Below are 10232 nucleotides of genomic sequence, written 5' to 3' on the forward strand. Positions count from 1 at the left end.
CACATGCCCCTTTAAACAACATTTAGCTGCAAGACAAGATACTGTGGCACCAACTAGCATTTACAAGGTGCCATCACAAATGCATATATCCAGCTTAAAGGAGAAAGAAAGGTAAAAACTAAGTAAGCTTTATCAGAAAGGTCTATGTAAATACAGCCATAAGCACTCACAGAAACGCTGCACTGAGCCCTCTGTCAAAAGATTTCTTGTGTCTGTTTTGCTGTCCAGATACACGCAGCTCTCTCCTGCTCCCCCCCTTCCTCAAGAATGCTAAGAACTCACTCCCCCCTTCCCCTTAGAAATGTGGATCTGAGCCAATCAGCAGGAAGCTGACTCACAGTGTTACACACTGAGCATGTACACCGTTCTTGCTCTTGGTGCAGGACCGAGGCATTATGGGAACTTTCTTTATAGAGCTCAGCGTTTATTCTTCCTGTTTGGCTTCTGATCATCTGAACAGGAGAATTATGGTGGAGACTAAAGGGCACAATTGAGAGATCTGAAAGTATGCCTGCAGCTTGAGATTAACTCTTTATTAGCCTTTCCTTCTCCTTTAAAGATGTGCCACTTCAGTGCCCATAGGGGGGCTTAGGAACCGTGGCTCTGTAGTACAAGGCCATCAACCATGCAGCTTGACCCTGAAAAGCATGGCTATGGAAAAAGGACTACAGGTTTTTTAAGTAATATCATTGAATTGTGAGTAAACAATGGGACAGAGTTTTGAAAGAGCACAGGATGTAATTCCTTTTCTTCCAGCATACCAGGGGGTTTCCCAAGAATACTATGGCTCTGAGGTCCCCTGCACCAGTCACGATTCCCCAGGTTAAAAAAGCGGTGATTGAAGAATTCAATATGTTTTCTCATGGATAAGAACTGTACAAGAAAAGTTATCAATCATTTTAATTGAGCTCACAAAGCATTTTCTGTACCAAGCCAGGCATGTTTACAAGAATAAAATACATAATAAAATCAGCTATCATCTGTACAAATAACTGGTATCAAGGCTGCTCCCTATATATCATATTTCATGCTAATTCCATGATAAACACAGCTTTATTTAATGTATGGATAGCTTTCAAAGGGCATCCGGCACAGATATTCAATCTATGTTTAGTCTGATGAATTGCTTTATGGCCACACCTTATTTTTATGACCAGGGCCCCGGCTCTAGTGGGCCCCGGCATCTCAGACCCGACCATTGCCGCGCCCCCCGCTCATCGGGTGGGGGGCCCTACGAGGGGGCCCCTCGGAGGGGGGAAGGCTATGGGCGCGGGCCCTGGTAGGCCCTTCACCCCCCAGTCCAGTTTAATTATAGTATTGTAATTTTTATGTGTTAAGAAGTGGTATGTCAGGTGCGACACACATCACAACGGGTACAAAATAATTGGTGCAGCTCAGTACCTAGAAGTAAAATAATAAAATACTACCCACTTCTCACACAAACTGAAATGTAGCATGAATAAAATATAATTCACTGTCTGGGCTATATGAGGGCTCATTTGTATGGCAATTTAGCAGCTGCTCACCATGCACTAGCATCAGTTTTCAATCAAGGAGAACCAACCCCTAAAAATGAATGGCTAAAAATGCCATATTTTACATACTGAAATTACTGCACCAGTCTTAAGTTTTACCATCTCAACAGCAACAATGATCCAGGCCTTCAAACTTGTCACAGGGGATCACCATCTTGGCAATTGTGTCAGGCACAGCTCCCCTGGCAAGCGCAATGACACTGGAAATATGGGGAAAATATTGCATTTTTTTAAAAAAAACATGGTGATTGTGCTTGAAATTGCACTTGACCCCTATAGTGTTTGGGGTTGGTTGGTCATAAACAATGTTTTCAGGATGAGGCCACTTATAAAGTAGACAGGCTCATTTGCCTTTAGTTTGCTTTTAAACACAGTCCTTTCTAAATATTCCTCCTTCCTAAAACACAAAGTTGATATAACAAAGGGGCTGGTGTTTCAAAGAGATACATTTTAATCCAACTGTTAATTTAAAGGAGAAGGAAAGGCAAAGTCATTTGTAGGTGCCAAAATGTTAGGCACCCCAAGTGACTTAAATGACCTACATTCAGCACTTCCTCCTTCCTGCTTCGCCACGCGCGCATGCGCAGTAGAGTGAAAAGTCGAACTTTAACAGAGAAGTCGGCTTTTCACTCTAATGCGCACTCGCCGGCCCCAGGAATTTGCCCGCAAAACGAAGGAGGAAGCGCTCGCTACAGGTACCCCGGTCTGGTGCTGTTTTCTCCTAACAGGGGCACCAGGGGTACAAGGTAAGTGATTAAAGTCACTTGGGGGTGCCTAACATTTCGGCAACCCAAGTGACTTAGCCTTTCCTTGTCCTTTAATCAATAAGAGTAAAGCAGGGATGAAACGTTCCTATGGGGGGAGAGATGGATGACCTAGTTCAACATTTATTCCCACTTTATTCTCTTTTAAACTTTATACCCCCCCCCCCCCATCAAAACTTATTGAAGGGGCTCATCAGAAGAGTAGAGCTCTTAATGCCTTTTTGCACAGGCTAAACAAAAATAAAGGCCTTTTGGATAATAGTTCCCATACTAGTTGTAATTCTTGTCTCTCTCTAGCTTCTCCATGTGATTCTCAAGCGGGATATGTCCCTACTGTGCTAGTTTGTAGTAATAAAGTGCTACCTGCTACGGAGATGATTAGCCATAAATGTTCACAGGCAGTTACCTATCATGTACTGGGTATTTATAGCATAACAGCAGGAGTAGCTGTGAGTCACTTACAGCTCCATTTCATCCTGCAGAGCTTCCCATCATTTCCTCTCTATGATTCAGTATTTGCACTTATTCCAATGTTTTATTGTAGTTACCATTTTATTAGCCTGTTTATAATCCATTTTGCCTATATATATTGGACTTATTCCAATGTTTTATTATAGTTACCAGTTTATTAGCCCATTTATAATCCATTTTGCCTATATATTGGATATTGGTTACATATGTATTTATAACGTTATTTATAAAGTGCTACAGGAATGTGCAGCACTGTACAATCTTTGAATGCACTAAAGAACACACAGGGAGGGCATGTATAATAATAAAATACAACAAATAAGTGTAAGTACATAAATAAGTGCTATGTGGTATGAGACACAGTAGGAAGAAGGTAGTGCTTACAATTTAAGTATTTTCTATTCATCATGGCTGCACAAAACTTTTGCACATTGGTATAATACCATAATTTGATTTGATTGTAATTTCATTTGTCAATGCAGATTGACAATCAAAGAGACACCCCCTTGCACCCACTGTCCTCTGTGGGAATTTGACCCTGCTATAAAGAATCTTCTTTACTGGCTGAGGGAAATTCTTGTGTGAATCATACATTTTTGCAGCTTGCTTTAATTAAAATCTTTGGTTTTTATTTCTTGAAAATAAAAACTGGTTTCAGTTTCCAGTTTTCTATGTCTTGTGAGCTATTGTGGGTTTAGAAGAAGGTAGTTAATAAGATCACTCTCAAGTGCGGAGTTAAACCCCCTGCATATTGGACTAAGTCAAAATAGACACAACAAAGGGGTGTTATTTATATAGAGCTTGTTATCTTTAACCAAACTAAGTTTGCCAACACAGGCCAATAGTCAACAGCTTACTGACCCCTTCTAACAGCTTGCCTGACAGATATCTGGCCAAGTCAGTTGGAAATTATTGGGTTGGAAAACATTGATGTCACCCTCTATGTAGGATTCAAACTTTTGCCTGGGGGCCAAACAAGATCAAATCATCCCAATTTGGCTCTGCATATAGGTGGCCACATTGGCCAATGATCTGCTTGTTTGGTGACCTCTTAGTGTCAGTTTCTAGATGTACAGTAAATTATTTTGGTCTCCCTGAAATTCCTCTGAAAGGGGCACATTTGATTCTTGAACAGAGGATGCAGAGGAAGCCCTGCTAGCTGGTTGGAGGTTATAAAGTTGGTCCTGTTTTTATTTGTAACTCATCTTGTAATTCATGGGTTGTAAGTTTCTGAGTAAGCAAAGTAACAAGAGGGGCTCTAGTATATTAGTTTAGTATACTCTTGGATTAAGCTTTGGCTCAGCTGTTCACAGGCACCTTACACTACACAAGTCTCTCCCTCTGATGAAACAGAGAGCTGATGAATAGGGAATAGCTGATGTAGCCAAAACAGTCCAATGTAACAGAGGGAGAGGCAAATCATTGCCAATAGCTCCTGGGAAAGCAACAGAGATTCAGTAAAAATAAATCAGGCAGAGGTCATAGTAGTTATGAAACAGCAGAATCAAAACAAACTGGGTCAACAACAGATTAGTCCAGAAGTTACAACAGACTATTAGGTAATGAGATAACCAAGCAAAACTTGGGCTTTAAGCATCCTTTTAAAGGAAAAGCCTGGTAATTGCGCAGGTACCACGACTGGCCCAAAAATTGTCACTGACTAGTACTGCATCACATCATGCACAAACACACGTTAGCAACACTTTAGGGCCCTGTATGTACACAGATGTGGTAGAGAATGCGGATTAATAACCTACACTAGCACTTACAGATAAAGAGGAATGCATGATTTATTGGAGATATGATGTAAGAGTAAATACAATTCAACTAATTAGTTTCGTGCTACGAAATATTTATTTTTTTCTGAAAGGAGCATTATTCTATAAGGTGCTGTTAATTATTCTGTTTAAAACCATTAGTATGCAACACTGTTCCCATGTTTTTCTCTACCTTTCTTTTTTCCCTTTTTTGACGCATTGTTTATTATTCCTTTGAGACTAGTGCCTGAATACTCTGGTTTTGTATGTGAATAGTTACTGCCACCTACTGACTATTATGAGTTATACACATAGATGTGTTCATTGGGTAATTATGTTCTAACTCAGAGGCTTTCAGTCTTTGATCCAACTTTTGGTTTGGATCCCCTCAGCTCATACAATACAATCTAATGCAGCAAATAAGTCTTTACCCCCAGTTTCTCCCTAACTGGCCACTGCTTTGGGACCCTGAGTAGGGGGAAACTCTTAGTTTGAAAACCACTGCTCTAACAGTGTTGAACATCACTAGCTCAGCTATTATTTTAGTACTTGCTGAGCCTATTTATGTACATTACAAAGGTCTTTTTGGAAATTATTCATACAATTACCTGCCATACCCCCTACATATAAATGCAGCTAATTTTTAGGTGCCTGAGCTGCTGGTGGAAGCATTTATTGTGATTTCTCAGACATTGCATAACCAACTTTTCCAGGGAAATTTAGATGTATTTGTATTTTAGCTAATGCAAATACTGAGATTAACATGTGATTTAACAATGACATTCCTATTGCAGACCTCCCTTGTTTCCCATAAAGGTGTTTTAGAAAGATTATTTTATTTTGGTGAGGGGGGGCGGTAACAAAAACAATTCTAGATTATACATTGTTTTATCACAATCATTGTCCTAGGTCCCATAATCCTCCCTACTTCCTCCTAAAGTCCTCCTGTTGCTCTAACGCTAATGACATATGATGCATTCCTTTGCTATTGAGAAAACAGGAATCCTGGCTGATGCAGCCCGGTGTTTTTGTGTATGCAGTGATATCCGTTGCACCAATCTGTAACCAAACATGTTGCCACAGTAATGCCATTGATATCACTGTATACACATGATGAAATATTGGCAACTTCTCTGTCTGCATTTTTCTAACTAGAAAAAAAAGAACCCCTAGGGTGGTAGCACATAGAATTTTACCCAATTGCTCAATTTAGGCATTTCAAATGTATATAATAAAAGAGGAAAAAAAGACAACCCCTTCTCTGATTGCTATATCTTATTGCTAGATAAATTTACTCCATTAATCTCAATAGTTAATTGAACTGCAACTCACTGAAAAGTGTTAACAGTGCTTTTCAAGTGCAAGGTGCTGTTTAAAGTGCTTGTGTGCCAAAACAACTTTAAAGATGTGATCACAACATTCAATAAATAATTTTTAAAAAAAATTAGTGCTGTTGTGATTATTGTATTTCTTTAACTCATATAAAAAGGTGATAAAGCGACTAATACTTATAGAGATTTAATCGTAGCAAGGAAAAATGATTTTTAAAATTTGGAGAATGGTAGTTGCCTTGATAAAGAAAAGTAGGAAAATGAAAACAATTCAGTGGGTGGAGAAATTCCCTGTTGGGCTCACTGTCTTGCCATTTGTCTATCTAAACCTGGGAATCCCACAAGTTCAAGATAAGACAGGAACTCTGGAGCTGCGGTCTCAGTTTTTACCTTCCCTATACTGCAACGGAGAACTACTTAACCTAACAAAACCACAAACTCAAACAGGTCCTTAGAAGGAAAACAGATGAAAGATAAAATCAAGGCAACCAATTATATCATACAATAAAATATGTTTTAAAAAAAATACCACTCCCTGTTGGGATGATCCAGGTAGAATTACCTACTCCACGGTCTACCCTGGCGCGCGTTTCGCCACTGCTTTCTCAGAGGGCAAACACTTCTTTTTTTTTTTTTTTTATTATATACATTTGATAATTATACCCCTCCTGGTTGTAGTTGTCTGTGTGGAGAAAGGCTGTGAGAAAACTGTGAGAGTTGTAGTTCTACCTTCCCAACACTTTAGGCATTTCATGATGCAATCACAGTACTTTTTAGTCAACCCACACATATATTTCCTCCTTATTTTTTAAAAATGTAAGTTTTTCATACCTTGCTCCCAGATAACATTTTTAGCACTGTAGTGTTAAGCCCCCTTTATGTTAATGATTAGTTCTGTAATGGCCGCTGTTCATGTTTCATAAAAATAAACCCAGAGCTGATCCTGGGGCAGCAACCCCAATGCTACCCCCTTTCCCGCTCTGAGCTTACAACTTGTCAGTGTCGGAGTGGGTCTGGGGGGGGCATCACTGTAGAGAAGAGCCAAAGGGAAATTTGGCTCTTAAACTTACCAGAGGAAGCTTTTTTCTGCCCCTGGTAAATGGTCGCTCCTTGCCACCTGAGGCAAGGTTCTCACCGTGCCTCATGACAGGAGTGGCCCTGAATAAAGCCATACCTGCATTTTGTGTGTGGCTGAACATGCCCACGGCAAGGCATAAGAGTAAGAAGCAAGTTAATCATTACTGTCTCTATATCTCTGTTGAGGTATGATTCACTTTTTAAATAAAAAAGGACACTGCCATCTACTGGATATAAAATATATTGACAGTCTGTTGATTATATGAGGAAAAATAAACCTCAAGAAAAAAAAGTAACTATAAACATAAAATATGTATATTTGTGTGTGTGTATGTATGTATGTATGTGTGTGTGTGTAGTGGAGCTGCCTTACTGGATGCTTTGGCTTTAGGAATAGAAGGAGAAATTAATCAGACACAAACCAGGAGCCTTTGGACCTTGCAATAACATTGCCTACTGGCTGCTCACTGGGGGGATTCACTCTGGGAACTCCGATAGGGTCCTACAAGGGTCCAGTGGGTGCTACAAGCTGCAGCCTGGTTCTTACACTAATCTAAACTACATGTTGTGGAACAAGCTGTGTGTTAGATACCTATTCACAGTGAAATACACAGAAATGCATGGCTACCATCAGGAAAGCTGAGTGGTATTAGGACTCCTATTTATTGGCAACTATAAGACTAGAGCATCTTCCAGAATTAGTACCCAGTTTGCCACTACCCCAAGGTTTGCCAGCTACAGCCTCTAGGTTTGAGTCCCAGCCTTCCATATGGATGTTGCCCCTCATAGTAGTTCAAAGGTAGCAGGAGAACTTTGAGATCATTGCCCTAGCTATTATGAAAAACATTTATCTGTGTCAAACAGGTGAGATGGGACAAATATTGCTTTGTCAGGCCTGGGGAGTCTTGTTCTGCATAGGAACGCTGCAGTTTGTTTGTGAGAAGATAATCCTCATGAACTGGCACCATGGGACTGCCATGAGAAGCTCACGAGGTACAGTACATAAAGGTTTGCTTTCATATCCAAACCTGCAACAAACACACACCTCTCTATGTACATAAATATGTGTAAGCTTATGGTAAATTAGCTTCTACTTTTTATCACAAACCACACCCTATTTCACCTGGAATGAGACTTATTCCCTCAGGTGTGAGCCCTCGCTTGAGTTTGAGGTCAAGTAGTTGTGTTACTGTAACTCTCAAGAAATGGGCGCCAGTGGTTCTTAACGTTGAACAATGAACTGTTTATTTACACAGCCAGTTGGGAGTAATAACAAGTACTATATAGGTAGGTAGTAGCATCTCACAGGTCAGGCATTACTCACTACAAATGGTCACAATGAATCTCTCCCCTCAGGGCACAATGGGTTACCCCCAGTTTTCAGGTTATTCACTTCCAGTGGAACCTGGGCTATCAACTATCTAGCCCTAGGTCTATACACTGGTAACTCTACTCTGGGCAGTATTACACCCGGAATAATAATCCCTCTGCAAATCCTTATCGGAGCCAGAAGTAGCTAGCCCTTCCTGTCTATCACACCTAGTGCGATCGATTACAGGAGCTGCCTGACCTGTCTAACCCTTCCTACAACCAAGTTCCACACTGTCCCTTACCATTCTGCTTAGATAGACTCTCTTACCAAATTGGCTTCCAGCCTCATGGCTGCTCAGCCTTTTATACTATGCCACAGTGCCACCTTATGGCCAAACTGTGGAACTGCAAAATGTCATGCTGTGACCCAGGAAAAGAGACTTACTTCCCATAACATTAAGGACCTTGTATAGCTGTCCAAATAACTAGGGGACTGCCAGTGAGAAAGGGTACAATTTACCAGTTCCCTATATATGTATAGTAATTTAAGTGAGATGTTTGGCAAAAAATGAAGCTGCTATGCAGTCAACACATCTAAAACTTATGTATGAGTCAAAACACTGTATTTAACGGGCTGGCTCACCTTAACGTTAACTATAAGTTATAGAGTATCCTATTTCCAGCCACTTTGCAATTAGTCTAGCAATACCCTAGCAACCAGTTAGCTGCTGAAATTTCAAACTGAAAAACCACAAAAAATAAAAAACCCCTGTGTCTTAAATCCTAGCGAAACCTTTACATGGAAGAAGTGTAAAAGAAAGCCCGGAACAGCATCAAGTCATTGGTTCAGATATGTATGACACCTGAGTCAAAATAAAAGCATGTGAGGTTCCACTCTTCACTGAACACACAGGGGCAGATTTAGCAAAATGTGAGTTTAGAGCTTAATAGATAAAAACTCACCCACGGATTGTTTCTTGATTGTTTGTTGGTTGAATTAAATCGGCAAGTATATGGGCTGATGCGGTCCCTGATCCAACAGAAAAATCAATCCTGCTCAATTGAGATCTGGCCAATTTTAGGCCAGTTATGGTCGGGTAGGCCATCGGGGGGTGTCCAAACACAGGCAGATAAGCTGCTGATCCGGTCTAAAGAACCAGATAACTGCTGAAATTACAATAAAAAGTAAAATAATTAAAAAAACACAAGTAGTAAAAAATGAAAACCAATTGCATATTGCCTAGGCAATCCCATGTGACTTAATCACAGTTTCTTTATATTAACCTGAGGAAAACCAGTCTGAGCTAGGTGTGACTGTAGCTGTCAATTTAACACTAGGTACACCTGTAAATAGTGGTGTAACCAAGTTGCGTACATGTTGTACACTAGGGCACACTACAAAATAAGGAGTGCACAGAAAATTCTGTATCCACCCACATCATTTATTCCTGAAGCAGAGGTTCCCAAGCAGGATGTGGGGGCAGAGCCTGAAGGGCAGTTAGGGTAATGTTTGTGGTAAAACTGGGGTGAAATCCAGTTAGGGTATTACTCATTAAATTATTTTAGACATTATATAACGCCTACATCGTTCAGCACTACTTCTCAGCTATTTGTGGGGGTAAAATGGCACATATTTGTTGTGTAGGTGGCTTCTAGGGACATTCTATGGCCCCACTAATGACCTAATTTACCCTTGCCAGAGCCTGCATGACACCCAAAGTCAGGGCCAGACTGGGAGTAAAAAGTAGCCCTGGCAAAAAAATCTCAGTAGCCAAAATATATACTCTTATATATATATATCGCCACACATATATTGAGTTAAAACCGCAATAAATTATGTGGATAAGGAGTTTCTTTTTTCACTTAATTGGGATTCATGTAAAAAATTTGTAGGACATTTTGTTCAACTGTTCTATTGCTTTCCATGCCCTGTACCCATTAACGGATAGTTCACCTTTAAATAAACTTTTAGTATGATGTAAGACA

General features: G+C 40.2%; 1 long non-coding RNA gene across 1 annotated transcript in view; it reads right to left on the reverse strand.

The window, feature by feature from the left end:
- Positions 1-9407, reverse strand: part of LOC116408893 — a 29828-nt gene extending 20421 nt beyond the window's left edge. Inside the window, exon 1 of the long non-coding RNA XR_004221382.1 lies at positions 9210-9407. This is a non-coding gene — a long non-coding RNA (uncharacterized LOC116408893). The remainder of the gene's footprint in view (positions 1-9209) is intronic.
- Between the last annotated feature and the right edge of the window lie 825 nt (positions 9408-10232).

The sequence above is a fragment of the Xenopus tropicalis genome, chromosome 2, assembly GCF_000004195.4.
Source record: "Xenopus tropicalis strain Nigerian chromosome 2, UCB_Xtro_10.0, whole genome shotgun sequence".
NCBI lineage: Eukaryota > Metazoa > Chordata > Amphibia > Anura > Pipidae > Xenopus > Xenopus tropicalis.